Genomic DNA, 18,199 nt, shown 5'->3' with positions numbered 1-18,199 from the left:
GGTTCACTTCCTAGGACTGGAAGTGTACCAGACACTCTGTATGGGGTCTGATTCTCACAATACCACTCAGATAGACATAACATACGTATGTGTGTGTGTGTGTGTTGTGTTGTACTTGTTTGTCTTAAATTGACTTCAGGGATTCGATGTTTATTTATCTGTGTGTATGTGTGTGTGTGAGAGTGGACCATACCATAGAGGTCAACTTGGGCCAGCTGCCTTGAGCTGATGGAGTGAGCCACACACGTGCTGAACTGTGACCTTAAGACAGACTGTAGGGGGAAAGCAAGAGAGGAGAAAAAAGTTAATTGTGTGACAGCGTGAATGAAAATGTTTATAAAATCACTCACATATTAATCAAAACAAAGATTTTTTTTTACCTTCTTTACATAAACCACTGGCCATATCAGCCTTACAATACTGGCAGACTATATAAATGTAAATAATGTTGATAAATGAATGTTGTTTCGACTGAGTCACATCATAAAACTCCCTCGGACTCTGTTGGTCTCGTTGCTCATTTCCCATTTTTACAAATATCCAATTGTTATGCATGATTGATTATGTTGCAGTTTAAGTCGACGCCGTCACATGAGTAAAAGAAGATGATGAAGAAATATCACTTTGACTGTAAAACACCAGCAACAGAAGTGATGCATGGTCAAGCAGAATACTAATGAGAGTTGGTTTCAATATTTATGTTTTGAAAACAGAATAATGTAGCCCATTCAGTTATATTTTTATTGTGTTGTTTTTCTATCAACATGAGTGAAGGTTTAATCTCTTAGATTAGGAGATACAAGGCCTGCCTGTTGAACAATAAGCCAGATGTAAAAAAAACAGTGATGAAAAAAACTGTGTCGCAACAAAAGAAAAACTGAATACAGACTTTCTTACTACGGACATAAAATGAAAACGAAAAAACAAGTTTCGGTAACTAAACCCAGGTGTGTGTGTAAAGTCACACTATAAAAGATGAAGGTTGAATTTATGAAGATGAGACTGAGAGGAGCCGTACAGAAAGCAAATGTTCACTGAAGCATAGAAAAAACAAGCATCTGCTTTTACGTATGACGACTCAAAACCACTGGAAACGCTGTGCACGGAACCCGGGAAATAACTCCTGTTTCAATCACACAGGAGAAAAGACTGACACAAATACAGACACAGGAAGGTAAATTAGTAGAATGGAGTACAGTGGTGAGAATCAACAGGCTATGGTCATCCCTGGAAACCTTTAGATTTTGTTATTTTTTTAAATGTACAGTGGAACCTCGAAAACAAGTACGAGCACACTTATCGACGTTAACGCTAGGTATTGTATCTACGTGATTTTCTCTCTATTTTGTGCATTATTCTTCATAATAGTGATGAGTCCTAGGAAAGGGAGTGGTAATGATGGTAGAGAGAAGGAGAAACGCATGATGACCATGGAAATAAAGCATGAAATTGTCGATAAATATTAGCGTGGTGCACGCTAAAGAAAAAATACAAATCGAAAAAAGCAAAAAATTAAAAAATAGAAAAGTAAAAAAAAAGCTAAGTTAATTCTAAGTTTACATAAATTACGTTGGTTTGTGTATGTCTCTACCATTGTTATTAGCACTAATACGGGAGTTTTTTAAAGGGCCAGAACGGATTAATTTTTTTTTAATTTCTTATAGGAAAAACTGATTTAAGATACGAGCACGAGCTTACGAACGGATTATGCTCGTATCTCCAGGTTCCACTTTACTCTGAAAGATCAGGCTAATTACAGGACAACATATATATTTACTGTATTCTTATCTGGTGACTATAAGGATAAAGGTTTTTCTGCTCTCACCACTCAAGTTTTTTTTTCTCTATTCACCATCCACTGTCTCTAATATGTCCTTTAAAACCAAGTGATTCTTGTTGACACACCTTTAATAAACTACACAACAACAAAGTAGGATCCTGCAGTCCTGTAGGACTTGGTGGGGAAACCAAATAAATATATAAATATATAAATAAATATGTGAAGTGTGTGGATTAGTCTGAATAATAAAGAATATTTTCCTGAAATTCAGCACGAGAAATCTGATGAACATATTGCATGTGTTCCATAAAAGTGCATTCACAGAGCAGCTTGAACAATAGAAGCAGTGCTTTAGGAAGGAGAGGGGAGTGTGTGTGTGGAGGGGTGTTCATGTTCATTTAAACAAGCAGAGTGTGGCTGTGGGCCCGAAACAGCCAGCAGTACATTTCCATAACAGGAAAGGTCAGAGCTGCGGCTATGACGGCTTAAGAGAAGCTAACACAGTCTTTTCTGGGAGCTCCCAGCTGACTGGATTTAATTTATTGCATTAATAAAATGTTACATTTTGCATTCTGTATGGTGTCACTCCAGTTAGCACATTTATTTGACATTTAATTCATGTTTTTAGTTTATACACACTATACTGTTATATTTCTCTGGGGGCATTTCATATTTTATTATTTGTAACTATATTATAAATTAAAAATGAACTTGTTTTTTTTTTTTACATTGATGCAGCTACAGTGCTAACTGTTATAAATGTAGCATTTGTATTATTTTTTCTGAAATTATCTGTTGTATAGATAGCAATTACATAAAGTAATACAACTTTAAAATCTGTTTTGAAGCAGCATCCTGGTCGACAGAACGACTCCTGGCCTCATAAAGTACTGCGTCACTGTTGACACTGCCTTGAAACCTACTTAGGTCTTTCCTGTATATAATTAACTACTGCCACTGGTATTTGACTGAATAGATGCCTGTTTTGGTTAATAGTTGACTTCTCTCCCACACTGTTAGCATTAGTTCTGCTAACTCACAAGAAGTGTTTTCAATCTTTTCTTAGTCTACAGCAAGTAATAAATAGAAATAATACTTCACGTAAAGGCAAGTAAGAGGCTGTACTTCAGTTTGGTAAGTAGTTTCAGTTTTAAGTAATCTCATGCACGGTGGTTTATATGCAGAAGATACTGCTGATGGCATAACCTGTAGCGTCAAAGCAATCAAAGTGCTCTGATTGGTCATTGATTGGTTAGTTGTAGTACTTAGCCAGGCCAACCAGGAGTAAACTCTGTAGTCGCTCCGACACAGGGCATCTGTTTAACTGGTTGTAATAAGAAGCACAATCCAAACGCCATCCAAGACTGGATCACCACTACATTCATGTTTTCAACCGATTTTGCCCACTTAGCCACACGCCCAACTGAAGCCTCCATTCTGAGAAACGTAAAGTTAGACACAGCAGCGATCATATTTAAGTACGTTTAAGCATTCCAAAGACCAGAGCTCGAGGTATCAGGTCAGATTTAAAGCTGCTGGCAAATCTTAAAGTAAATTTAGTAATATTACTTTACAAGTTGGCAGTAAAAACAATCAGAGGTCACAAAATGTAATGTTGAGTCAACGTGCAAATGTGCCAAAACTATATCAGACACACTGACTGTTTTCTGGACTCCTTCCTGCGTTACTAATGACATCACATTTGTTGAAGTATCAGAAAAAAACTGGGCCAAGTTTTTTAGGGCTGACAGTCCAGAAGCGAGACCAGGATTCAGAGTTGGAGTCTTAAACCCGCTCTGCTTTAATCACAAAATCAAACAGAGACTTGATCTGTCAGCCTGTATTATATCAGATACCAAAAAAACAACTATTTTCTAATTCAATTCATATTGTAATATTTAAAAATAAATACTTTAAATCTGTCAGGACTGCTGAAGAGACTCCCATAGCGCAAAGCTCACTCTTCCTCCCTCAGTCTATATACATACATATACAGAAATACACATTTTTTCTACACTACTTTGTGCTTTTACTCTCTTTACTCTCTACTCCTTCACTTTACTACTTGTAACTACAGTACTGCAGCATCTGATCCTGTTGTCATTTGTTTTTCATTCATTTTCAATAATATTATAACATTTGTAAGAATCCATTACTTTTACATTGGTGCTACAATGACACACACATATATATATACACATATACTGTATGTATATATAGACACATATATGTGTACATATGTATATATAGACGCACTAACATACATATATATTCATATACTATTTATCTTAAGCCATGGTGTTTATGGCACAGCAAAAATATGGAACGCTTGTTATGAATGTGGTTACAATATGTCATTGGAACACTTTAAATTTTTTTGGTCCATGTGTTTGTTTGTATGCGCGCACACCGTACAAATGCACACTCTCACACACAGTGTTTGAAGTTGAGTTATGTACAAAACAACAGCGGAGGAAATGGAAACTGCTTCTGGTCTTTCTCTTGGACCAGGCCTCATGGCCTCAGGGGGCTCATATAGGAATACAACTTTCCTTGAGGGCACTCTCATATACCTCAACACCTGCAGCACACAAAAGCCCTCTGTGCGTCAAAGAGTCAACTAAAATGTTGCTCACTGACAACAAGGAAACAATGTGGTCTTAGAAAGGTATGCTGGCGTAGGGACTAAAAGGATACAACCGGTAGCAATAGAAAAAAAATATATATTAAAAATGAAAATGACATTGACGTTGCTTAAACCTGGCAGCGATGCAGCAAATGCTTGACAGGGAAAACAAGCATGGATTTAGAGCATAGGTTTGCCCTTGGAAAAAATATCATAGAAGCATTTAAACTTTGACAAATGATATTATAGCTGGGAGTATTAGTAAAAATGCTTTTGTTAAAGTGTCCATTAAAACAGTCAGGCTCAGACAAAGATATAGTCTATTTTTTTGGGGGGGGGGGTAATGTGATAAAATCTCCTTCACAAACATCTTGGTCCTTTACAGCAGCTCCCCCTTATCCACAGGTTTCTTTGTAATAACAGTGCTTGCAGGACTGAGGCTAAAACAATATTGACACTGGGGTTTTGGAAACGACAAAACACGGCTAATAGACATAATCATCTGACACAATTATCTGCAGTAAAAACAGCACTGCTCATTTTCACTGTATGTTTTTGGTTGTTGTGTCTGAAGAAATTCTGCCGGTAAAAACGGGCAGAGCCAGCCACTGAGCCCACCCGGGCCTCACCTTGTGGGTGCAGAAGTGTCACATTGCAGCTCGTCCGAACCAGATAAGGCTGAAGTGTGAGGTTTTTCGTCTGTCGTCTAGGTGAAACAACAGAACCAAAAAAGGTTAGTGGACAGAAGTGAACATATTCCATCGCACGGCAAAATTTAATAACATTTAGTTGAACGCCATTAATTTAAGAAATTGTTATGACACTGCTGGAGTCCAGAGAGTGATTTCTCTGTCTGGTCCGGCAGACGTGAGTCCATTTACCTAATTAAAAAACCAAACCAGCCCTCTCTGTAGCTCTTGTGTTTACTGCTGCCTGATGAAGAGGATAAAATACGGGCTGCAGCTGAATTGTAAAATAGGGAGCAGAAACTGGAGGGGGGAAAAAGTAGAGGACACAGAAAGGAGAAATAAATTTATCAAAGTGAAATTATTAATTATTAATAGACTATTTTTTATACAGTATATATCCTGTGTTAATAAATGTATCTTAAGAATAGAGCAGCTTCTACAGCATAGTCATTCCAGCAAATATTATGTGACAAAGTGTTTTTCTTTTTCACAGCTCTTGGCTAACATAACAAACACCTCTAGGTTTTACTTTCTTTAACCACTCCCTTTATTTCCCCAGTGAGTCATTTGCACACACAGTATTAATTATAGTTCAGTATTTAGAAAAATATTTAACTTAACAGGCAGTTTGTCTCCCATGAATACATACGTATGCAGTTAGTACAATATAATATAATACGACATATGGGAAGAAGAGTACAGATACATTCGTATGTGAGAATGATGTCTGACTAATGTGTGAATGAAAGTGATGAAAGTTAAAATAATAGATTTAATGTAACGCTGTATGACATGTATGATTAAATTATTCATTAATTCATTCAAACTGGATCACATGAACCTGAACAACTGAACAGAGCATCTGGAAAACAGCTACTGCACAAGAGACATCAATAAAAACAATAAAGACCAGCAGGTTGACGAAAAGCAGAGAGAAGCCACACTCAGAGATAAGGAGATAAAGGACAGACTGGGGCGGTTAAAGTAAGTGATTAGGTAGAGAGAAAAAAAAGTCTATTAAGGATGTTTCGACGAGAATGAGGCAGAATGAGAGAGAGAGAGAGAAAGAAAGAGAGAGAGAGCCCTCAAGTAAAGGGAGATGATGCTGCAGTAAGTGCTGCAGGGAAACGTGTCTTTGTTCCGGTAAGAAGCTGACAGCATCACCTGATGACTCACCGGCCGTATGACTGCATCACACACAGCATGAGATCACCAGGTTAATCTAAACACACAACACCACAGCTGGCTAAGAGATGAGGGGGAAAGCGCACGCACAGACGCACAAAGATATGGTTGCCCGGTAGAAACACATTATCATATTCACATATCCATCCATTAGCAGAAGCTTGATCCTGTACCATTATATCTCTGCTTTAAATGATAAACCATGGATAATAACAGGTACTCAAACTGATGGTGATACGCTGTTAAAGATGGTTTGGAAATTGACCGTGTTAGCTATGAGCTATGAGTCGAAGTGCTGGTTCAATAATACAGGGTCCTCGACTTACATCGGAAGTCAATTTTTTAACTATGCAATGAAATAATAGAACAAGACTTTCTAATGGTAGATGGCGACTGGTAAAAATGACCTACCATATGATATTGATATTGAGATTGTAATTATTATTTTTATGACATATATATATATATATATACACATATATATATATGGGTGTCTGTTTTTCTCTTATATAAATTCTGCTATGGTTTCTAGATTTCTTTATTATTTACATTTCCAACCCTCTACACAGACTCATTTTGGTAAAAACACTGGTGTCCCCTGAAGTACAGGGGGCATTCCTCCGAAACTATGTGGCGTCATGACACTGGACAGACAACACCTGGACAGATTCTAAAAAGTGAACCCGTGACCTTGCATCGCAAGTGATAAAGTGACAAATAATGAGATATCATCAGAGCAAAACAACTGATATCACACAGTTACCATCTGACTGCTCAAGGTTACAATTCTACACATGGCTGACCTCAAAATTGATGTCATTGCATCAACTGTAATGTCAGTGTGTTACTGCAGCCTTTTGAAAAGTAATATCAATTATTAATTGGTCTAACCTAAGCTATTGCTGTCATGCACGAGTACGAGTACGACTGCGACACAGGGTGTAGAGAGCACACGGTGCTTAAGCCGCAGCCCGAATGACACTTTAGAGCAATGGGTCAGGTGTTGGGTTACAACAAAGCACAGGGGCACTTCAGTTACATGAAAGAGAGACGACGAGAAAGGTAAAATAAAAGACACTGAGAAAGACAGAACTTCCAGGAAAGAATTCTACCCTTTGAATTCCTTGGTGTTTGCAGTAAAAACGATCATTTAAAAAAAACAAGTGCATTTCCAGAATTATGTTGTCATTAAAAATAATAATAATACTAATGATACATAAAAATAATCAAACTATACATCTAAAAGAGCTTGGTCCGTGACTGTTTCTGCAGCTTCTGGCCTGAACACCCAGACACACTCACCCAAAACTCAATTCACACAGAACCAAAGCAAACACCAGATTCCCACTGGGGACATATAAACTTACACGCAGACATCCTCCTGGGAACACAAACCAGCAAGCCAGCATGGAAAGTATTTAACGTCTCTTCATGCCGGCTGAATTTTATTCCCTGCTCCGTGAAGCCTAAAGCCACTGGGGTCATAAAGTCCATTGACAGGCTGAACAGTTATGGTTGCAATGATCACCTCATATTCCACTGAGGACGACCAGATAATTGCAGTTGAGACCAAAGGACCGTCTTGAAAAAATAAACATTGACTCTGGTATTTCAGGGAGAATTTCTAATATTCCTCAGCAGTGTCACCCTGCATCTAGATCCGTTTATAATGATGGCCTAGGATCTCCACAGTATTGTACCCAAACCTCCAAATTTTACTGCGAGGACAGTACTCTTTGAAGTATATCTTAATTTTAAAAGTTCTTTATAGAGAACAGTTTGTGTTTTTTTATAGACTTCTAAGTCCAGGACAAGTACAGTATGTTTTTGTGACAATCTATTCTGGGGACCTGAAGAACAGGTGAAAAAATGAATAATAAATGTGTGATATCCAATGAAAAAAAAACATATAGGTATAGAAAAAGAATGGGAAACCAAGAGCACGTAATAAAAAAAATATATACATGCACATATAAATGTACACACATATATATACATGTACATATATATACTGCATTTTTTTTTAAAAACTGAATAATTGATGTCTTGTGCATTACAGTAAGGAGGGGGACATGTGGCCAGTTGTAACTTCTGGGAATTGTTCTCAGGCAGCAGGCTTCTGTTCCAGTCAGTCATGTGACCAGCAGGGCTCTCCCGGTGGTCATGTGATATGGTGCATGCTCAGTACACTCCCCGCTGCTCTCCTCCTTAACCCTTTTACACTCATTTCCAACAGTAATGCCTCTTCTGTAGCAGACACCCAAAGTGATTTAACACCACTACCCAGCGTCCTGCCTTGTCAATTAAATTACCCCTCAACTCCATGCGTCTAATGGACTAAACCTCCTTTGTCTCTACTCTTGATCTTTCTACCTCCTCCTCCTCCTCTTCCTCTTCTACAGGCACTTAATCCACAGTACTCTGAATTATTCAGTGGAGCGCTGCCACCGGCCAGAGAGAGCTGTCTCTGCGTGAGACGTCGAAACAGAAAGACAACATGATGTGGCAGTGGAGGTGAGGTGTCAGTGGTAGAGCGACAGCAGCAGATGTCAGGGTGGGGGCTTCCAAGGAAACCCCACACTCATCTTTTTTTTGCACCCTTGCCTTGCTCTCCTCCGCATGGCAGTTGTTATCGCATAACCAGGGTATAACTAGCTGTCACGACAAGTCAACTGTAAATAGACAGCATTCCTGGCGGTCAGCTTGTCCTGACACAGAAACCGACGGGGTGCTGGCTGCAGAGGGGATCAGGTGTCTCGGGCAGCCATCGTGACAAAGCAAATCCACCCACGGCCGTGGCCTGAACTGAAAGTCAGAGTAAAGAGCAGCAATAATAGTAATGAAATCTGATAACAACAGGCAAGGTTACAGGCACAAGGCTCACCTCGTACATTTAGACCCATGTTAGTTAATAAAGTCTTAACAATACCAGGTTCTCGTGAGATATCTTTCTCAGAATGCGTAGGATTTTTTTTGAAAATCAGGACAAATATATTTTCAAGGCGAGGAGTTCATAATAACTGTGGCGTTATGGCCACTGGTTATTTTTTAACATCTATTTAATCACTGATGTTTAAATATATTTGGTTCTTATTTACCATGTATTTTGTTTTCTTTTTTTCCAGATGAGAAAGAGTTAGTTCTAGCCATTTAACGGAGACTTTGCTTCATTTAAAAAAAAAAAAAGATATTGTTGTTTTTCCTTTTCCCTACTCAGTAGAGTATATAAATAATTAAATAATTCTACAGTTACTGTTCACTAATCAAAACTGGTTAGTCATCCCGGTGACCAAACGCTGTGACGAATGACTCATCAAAAAATGTTTAGATATGGAAATGCTATATACCCAGGCTTTGAACTGTCAGATTACTACAGATTACTGCACTTCAGAGCATACTGTATCACAGATTACGACGGCGGAATTAAACAAATGACGTATTTGTAGAAATGCTGAAAAGTGGCCGCAAGACTTTTTTTAGAGCGTGCATTGTAGTAAAAATGTAATTCCCTAAGGTCTTTACTGCCCTGTGTTTGAGGAAATACCCTGCCTGAAGTGCAGTGCTTCAGTAAACACCGATGCAAATCACAGCGCTTCAGGTCTGCCGTGGGAGGTGATGCAGTGTCAGGAAATAGAGGCTGAGGAACTCCTGACCTTTCCTTTCGTCGGCACTTTCTGTCATTTAGACGTCTGTGTCTCGGTGTCACCGTGGGCAGACCAGGAGGAGTTCAACTGTCACCTTCAGGGGAAGACAAACTCACTTTCAAGAACAGCAGTGTTTACATTAGTGTGTGGATTTCGGGTAATAAACACAAATGAGCAAGTGATATGAGAAAGAGAAAGTAGAGTGAGGGGTTGATATAGTAGATGATGATTCAGGGAGAACAGCGTGTAATACCCCAACGCATACTATTTCTGTACTGTCTGTTAGCCCGTGCGTGAAGGGGGGGGGATCCCACCCTGTGTGTGTGTGTGTGTGTGTGTGTAGTGTTGACCATGCAGAGTCAGTCAGTCTGCCATGGGGCCTCGGGGATTCCTGTTTCGTCTTTTAGAAATGCTCTGGGGTCTCACTAGAGGTTGCGCCTGGTGATGGTGGTTAAGGGGCCTATCAGCTGGCCTGAAGGATGTGTTCATGTCTCCTCACCCTCACACCATCTATCCATGCTCATAAATCACTAAATCCCGACATTTTCTACAGCTCTAAGGGACTAAGGAGTGGATTTATGACAACAAAAAGTTGTCATAAATCCAGATATCTGGGTATTTGTTGAGTCTTTAAAACAGGGGTTTCAAATTTTGGTTCAGGGGTCGCCTACAACCTAATTAGATGTCAAGTGGGCCAGAACCAGTAGAATCGTAATATAATTAACTATAAATAACAATAGGTCCAACAGTATATTAGATGTTCATTGATTCACATTTAATAAATAATTTTACAAAAAAATATCCTGGACAAGTGTTTGTGCATTTTGTCATTTTTACAATTTATCAAGCAGGCTGGATTGAACACCCTAGTGGGCCGGTTTTGGCCCGTGGGCCGTATGTTTGACACCAATGCTTTCAAATATTTGATTCTCTGCATTTAACATATGTATTATGTACTTTACATTTAATAATCCTGCCTTACGTCAACAAGGTCACTGCTCAAGCACCTACTTTAACTGATTCTTTTTTATGATTTCTATCCAAGGGTGTGGACTAATTTTTTTTTAAATGAAAATTATTATCAACAGCATCCTGAAATGCCACATAGACCGTAACTGTGACTAACAAAAATATTTGATGAGTCACAGATCGTCCTGAGAGAAGGCGGGGTTTTATTGTCTGTTCAACCAACTAATACTTGTAATATGATTTTTCTTTTTAATTGATAGATAATTCAATTAAAGTGGACTTTGCTGAAGAAAGTCAAAGATGAAAGCTGATGCTTTTATTTCCTGTGGATGAGCCTGTAACTGTAAAAGAACATGGGACGGGGCCTCACTCTCAGTGAAGAGGGCAAATTCTTCACATCGCGCAATGTGTGCAGACGAGTTTCAGCTTTACACACGCACACACACACACACAGATACTCACACAGACCCATACACACACACACACAAAGGAGTCCAGCTGTCAATCAGAGTCTCGTAAGAAGCAGTCAACAGACAGGCTATTCTCTGTCTTGGCAAATGTCCCGTGCAGCAGAGAGAGCACTATGTCACACAGAGACAGACAGACTTCCCTCTGTCACACACTCGCTCCAGCATCGTTCACTCTCTCTGTGTCTGCCACAAATCACATTTTCATTACACAGAAAAAAAGTTGTAGAGTCATTTCAAAATATGAAAAAATAAAGGTCTATTTCCTGCATTTTTCATACAGATTTAAAGGTACTGTGGAGCTCACAGATCCATACAGTCCAATCTGGGGACATTATATCTGCAGAAATCCTAACCTGCAGTTTAGTGCGTAGGTGTAATGAGAGCATAAGAAATATTCAGGGTCTCCTCCTCCAAGCCTCACTTCTTCTTTTTCTCACTACGCTCCATTTATTTGACTGACACTGTGTCCACTAAATTTGCATGCGCTGGAGTCATTTGGTGGAAGAGGGGCTGCTCTCAGAGCGACTCCTCCAGACGTGACATCACATTAAAAAAAAAAAAACACAATTACACACTCAACAAGCGCACCCTGTGTGTACAGTACATCTGGATGAAGAAAAAAAGAGTTATTACTTCACTAAGCCTTCAGAGGAATCTCATTTAATGGATAAATGATAGATGGATGGATAGATGGATGGATGGATGGATGGATGGATAGATGGATGGATGGATAGATAGATTAATAGATAGATAGATAATGTTAACTTTTTAATTTTTCTTTCTGCCAGACCTCCAATACTGCATAAAAGCCAGCAAATGTTGGGTCATGTCCAAACCTGTCCAGATACCACTGAGAGCTCTCAGGCCAGGCCTTAGATACAGCCTGCCAAAACAACAATACAATAAAGTACAAAAGAGTCATTAACTACCAAAAGGACATTTAATCAGAGCAGTTCCGTTATTTCCGCATTAACAATTCAAAAGAAAGAAAAACACTTTTCATGCAAAGAAGAAGGATCTAGTTCCTGGAGATGAACCTGAGACGGTGGCACATAGGTCATATTCATTTATCCTGATTAATTAAAATCACAATTAATCCATTACTATTTTGCAATGATTTTTTAAAAAGAATTATAAAAACAATATATTTATTTGGGGTGTTTTTTTTCCTGCTACTTTACTTTTTGTCAGCTCCTATTGGACAATTCATCTATCAATCACACATTGTGACCACTCATATTCAGCTGCCAACTTGTCCTGTATAACCAAATCTGGAACACCCGTTCCCGAACCACTAAGAGTGTTTAAAGTTTCAAAACAGTAAATCAAGTGCCTTGCTCTGAGAATATTAACAAGAGCCTTTTAATAAAAAGTCCAAATTTGTGTTAGAAGAATTTCCCTCCACAGTGAAGCTGTGCTGTGATCAGCCTGGCACTGAAGTCTTCCTGCTCACACTAGGGCAATAATGAGGCTTTTCCTTTTGATGCTTCTCTACAGTGACTCCCTTAGCGACCACAGGAAATGGAATTTTCTAGTGGGATCAAAACAAGTTGAGAGCTGTAAACGGTTTGAGTTTCCGACAAAGACAATGTGCCAGATTCCAGCGCCTTAAGGGACATGGCCATATCACAATGAGTCCTCTGTCTACGACGTGTGCACACACCCACTTGTACCCTCCGACACACACAAACGCCCAGTGAGACGTACAACACTATGGAGTACTTCAATGCTGTGAAGTCCTGATTCAGTAGCCGAGTGTGTATTTTCACGCAGTACCTTTGTTGTACTTGTGTGGCTGCATGGCATGGTGCACACCTCTACACTAGTGCATAGTGAGTGAGTGTGTGTGCGCGCGTGTGTTCTTGTTTGTAGCCTAAAGGCAGCCTTACTTTTGACAGTTCTTAGAATTGGTTTGGGGCAAGGTTCAAGCAGGTAATGGAGAAATTTGGTTTCTTTGTGTGTGTGTGTGTGTGGGTGGGTGTGGGTGTGTGAGTGTGAGTGTATGCCTGCGGTCCTAGGGTCAGGCAGCCCATTAGCAAGACATCCCAGTATCTAAGTGCCTCCCTCCAGCAGCTAGTTTGACAGCTCTGTAATCTACGGTTCCTCACAGAGATCACCATGGTAGGTCTGCCGGTCTCTGGGCGTAGGTGAACGTGTGGCCACGTGGACCTGTGTATGTGTGTGACTGTTGGTTGGTTGGTAGGCAGGGCAGGTTTAAGAATGACCAGAACATTCTCAGAAACAAAACTCGTACCATCTCCCCATTCGAGGAAATCAGTAGAGTGAGACTTTCACGGTACGCCGACAGTCAGTAACAGACTTTTATTGCTGACGTTACCTGTTAAATCTTTTTTTACCTTTTAAAAAAGGGTTAAGATGAAAATCCTATTGTAAATATTTCAAATGATTTCCCATGACATTTAAAGTTCAAACTAGTCGGGGAGAAGAAAAAAAAAGGAAAATATAATTATGTTGTGCAATCGCTCAACAGGTCGGCCTGGAAAATGTTTCGACTTGAACAACTTCAACAGCTGCCGTGCAAGATTTAGAAATAGTGGAAAAATCTTAACGGAGAGTTTAATGTTTTTGGAATCTGACAATACTTTGTATGTATACATTGTATTTAGTAATATTTGGTAATGTCAGGACCAACCTCGCTACAGTAGCTACACTAATTCAGTCATTTCAATGTTCCCGTTTTATTTTGTGTCCAATGTCTCATCTCTATCATTATGGTGAAATAAGATCACATGTTCGATTATCGTTGGTAACTGGCGCTAATGTCCTGTTTCCTCATGTTTCTTATTTATTACCTCCCAGTCCGTGTAGGTGTGTATTCTGCGTTCCTGTTTTGTTTTTTTGCGAACTGCTTCCTTGAATTTTGCTGTTTAATTTGCGTATTTGAATCTAATTGTGATACAGTAGGTTGACAGTACAATGTGTACCAAAAAGAGACACCAAATATGATGTTTTGATCCGAACTGTGACCTGAGGATGTAGTCTTTGTACATCTCGAAAAGATCTGATTAAGATTTCTTTTTCAGATTTCTATATCTCACAGACTTGTTTCCTTTCCTTTCCTCTTCTTACGGCCCTGGAGTACAACGAATGAGGGTGGGAAGGGAAGAGAAAGAGCAGCCAGAACAGAGCAGTCAGCTTTAAAGAGAATGCTTTCATCTTTCCCACAGACAGGCTGAGAGTTGTCTTATCTCTGAGGCTTGGCCCTGCTATCGCTCTCCCTGTTAAACATTAGTCCCAGGAATCCCCCTTGGCTTTATAGGCAGGAGTGCATGCAGAACACTTGTTCTTCTATCCTAGTGCAAACTTTAAATCATGTCAGGATAATAAATGCTATTTCATTTTTGCCTTTTAGAAGTTTAGATTTTTACCTGGAGGGGAAAGTCAATTGCCTAAGAATTAAGGAAGCCTGGACTTATAATCATGTTTGTTACAGTGTGTCTTGATATAATCCGATCTAAAGGGGTAATCAGACAAATACTTCTACACCTGGTGACCAATCAAAGTGCTTAACACAACAGGTTCTGCTATCAACCCATTTACCTTAGGGCTTCCAGGTCGTACAAAGAATTTGAAACTTGCAGCCTTGTTCCAGTGTAAACCTCTCCGCAGACTTTAACACCTGCCTGTAGGGAACTTGGGTCTGTACCAAAGACTAAGGTTACACTTCTTTTGTAACTCTGCTATCTGTACTTCTCCCAACTCTAACAAAAAAACCCTTCATGTTAAATGTCAGTGACATATTAAAACCAATGTACGCCTCACAGAGAATGCCGTGTATGTACACGGTGCTTACAATGAAATGTCTGAACTCATCAGAACGCATGAGTCGAAAGGCAACTTCAAATGAGTGTGAACAAGACTTCGATTCTATCAAAGAAAGTTGAATATTTATAGTTCGACTCTTTCCACTTTCCCAGGACTCTCTCAAAAACACAGGCTCTGCTCTTGACAGTTGGTAGTGTGTGTGAAGCTAACCGCCTGTTTCAGCACTGACTTGCAGCTGTATGACTTTTGTTTTATTTTGACCGTATCCCGGCAACAGAGCTGTTCCTATTTAGCTCCCTCTCCACCCTCTGGCTCCCAGCGCTCTGGGCTGCTTCGCTCTTCCACGTTAGTGTGTGTGTCTGTTACACATCTGCTTTGCATTGCCGGGGGATCTCGGCACTGACTGAAGCCAGGAGGGCGGCGGATCACGGTGGAGGTTGTAGAAGAAAGGGGTGAGAGGGTTGAAGTTGCACAGAGTGAAAGGAGAAATAAGTAAATAAAAACAGAGGAGTAAAAGAGACAAAGAGACAGGGAAAGTGCTACGATGAAGACGTAACAGACGGAGAGAGAACGCGACTCTGTGATGAAGGCAGAGGATGAAATATATGTTTCTGCAATTCAGCAACAAGGACATTAATATAAGGCAATTAGAACACTTTTTAAGCTGCCGTGGACCAGACAGAATGACTTAACGGGCCACATTTAGCCCGTGGCCCTTGGGTTTGACATGTATTAGAGCTATCAAGGTTTATACATTTGTAGTTTAGCAGTTTACTTCAGGGTTGGGTGAGCGATATCGCTAATGTTGGTTGGCTGCATTTCATTATTTAATATGCTAAAACTGCGATTCGGGAGAGAACTGCGTTTGGTCGGGGAAGGGGGCGCTGTGAAAACAGACCAACATCCAGGAGGGGAATCAGTACTTTTAGACTAGGGTCAAGAAAGTGTCCACTGCTGCTACTCCTCTGGGATTTTATCTTTTTTTTACCAATTGTTTTGCCTCTCCATCCTCCACTCTCTCATTCCTGCGGGCACCTCCTCCTCTCCGTTGCCTTCTCACTCATATGTCAGCTAATTATTGGACCTCACTGTGTGATTATGTATTGCACATGAGATCCGACGCAGAGACGTGGAGAGGTGAGACGGTGAGCAAGTCAGCCGCGGAAAAGCGCTGCACTCAGTCCAGAGGACACGGAGCAGTCTTCCTTTAATGCTGGGTGTTTTTTTGTTTTTTTTTTCGCGTGTTTCGTGTCCTTCTTATGTATGTGTATGTTTTGCAGTTGAAGTCTGTTGAAAAGTGTGTCTCCTTGAAAGTCTTCTCAATCAAACCAAAGTGGAGCAGGGAGTGCTCTGAGAGCACTTTAGCTTTCAGATGAAGAGTGATGAGAATACACCCGTAATTACATGTGAATCCTCCACCTGAAGCTGAAAACACAGATGTGTGTGTGTGTGTGTTTGCGTATGTCACCTATTCATCTGTCTTCCATACTCTGAGTCACGCAGCCTCAATCACAAATGTCACTTGCCAACCACAACGAGCCTCAGTGTCCCCGACATGTTCCATAAATGCTGATGCATTAAAAGGCATGGGGCTTTTGTATTCACACGAACCGTGATGAATCCACTGAGTACCAGCGGTTGCTATCTTTTCACCAGAAACACAACAGAAAGTATAAACGGAGGCAAAGCTGCATCGAGTGGAAATATTTTGTCACCTTCATTAATTGAAACTGTAACGTAATCGACTCGACTTTCTATTGCATTAACGTCTAGAATGTGAGGCCGTGCAACTCTTGGGAAAAATACAATACAAAACTAAAGTCAAACGAGAGACAGCACACGTCCCTGAGATACCGTCCTCCTCAAATGTAGCACCCATACCATTAACTGGACATTGGACTTCACCATAATGTCTCTATAGGCTCTGAGTCATCCTGGTCATTTGAACAAATCAAGAAACCAACCCAGTGAAGTTGCCTATATCTACACTGATTTCACCTCTCTATTTCTAAATAAAGATCAGAGCTGTGGTTTTCAACCTTGGGGTTGCGACCCCATGTGGGGTTGCCTGGAATTCACATGGGGTCGCCTGAAATGTCTTTGAGTGAATGTTCATTTTCAGCCTTGTAGAGACAACATTTACGTTTACATAGATGTACTTTGTGGACACTTCTATCCAGAGCGTGCTAACCGCTACACTGTGGAACCAACACGACAAGCTGCTCTAACAGTTCACGTGATCATGTGTGGAAAATACAATGTCACTTTTTGCACTACATTTGTAATACAGTATAACAAACATGATCAAAAACTAATTTCAGAAAAAAAGTTTCTCAAAAAAGGTCAAGAATGTACGATGTCAAAATGGGGTCACAAGCCAAAAAAAAGGTCAAGAACCACTGGGTTAGAGACTAATGGGGTCACTTCTAAACCTCTTTAAACATCATCACACTCAGAGTCTAACCCTAAAAAAAGACATTTACACCTTTGTCTATGAGTGACTCCCCACATGGGCTGTATTAGTATGAAGAGAGAGAGAGGATGTATAAGTGTGTGTGTGTGAGTGTGGTGTGTGTGTGTGTTCACAAGGTCTAGTTCAAAATCTGGTTCTTGTCCTTTCTTGACCTCTGTATACACATATACTTACACACACATGAACACTGGGGTGGAGGTGCGGGGGGAAGGGGTTTGGGTGGTGTAATTTGAAAGGGAACACACACGCATACATAAAGAGACACACGCATTTAAAAGGCCTGTGGGCAGTTGGTGTTTTTGCAGCACTTTGCAGCCCAGTATTCTCTTACCACAATAACATCCAATCACCTGCCAGCTCCTGACCTCTGCCCTCCACCGCAGAGCTGCAGATACAGGGGATAGATTGCATACCAGTGTGTGGGGTAGGGTGGTCCGTGAGACAGAGTTGAAAGGTTTCAGTTTGCCCCCACTCCCCCCCGGGCAAAGTCTCAACAACATTTTTGTAAAACAGAAAAAAATAAGAAGAGGTAAGGAAGGGTCTGTTAGCTGTTCGATGCACTACATTAGCTAGGTAC

General features: G+C 40.2%; 1 long non-coding RNA gene across 1 annotated transcript; it reads left to right on the top strand.

The window, feature by feature from the left end:
* Window positions 1-1,542: 1,542 nt before the first annotated feature.
* Window positions 1,543-17,410, top strand: LOC112486303 (uncharacterized). Its single transcript, XR_003048720.1, has 3 exons — window positions 1,543-2,914; window positions 4,981-5,139; window positions 8,683-17,410. It is a non-coding gene; the product is annotated as an uncharacterized LOC112486303 (long non-coding RNA).
* Window positions 17,411-18,199: the final 789 nt, after the last annotated feature.

Source organism: Cynoglossus semilaevis, chromosome 2 (assembly GCF_000523025.1).
Source record: "Cynoglossus semilaevis isolate Cse_v1.0 chromosome 2, Cse_v1.0, whole genome shotgun sequence".
Classification (NCBI taxonomy): domain Eukaryota; kingdom Metazoa; phylum Chordata; class Actinopteri; order Pleuronectiformes; family Cynoglossidae; genus Cynoglossus; species Cynoglossus semilaevis.
The sequence above is the reverse complement of the archived record's forward strand: the minus strand, read 5'-3'. Positions and strand labels throughout refer to the sequence as shown.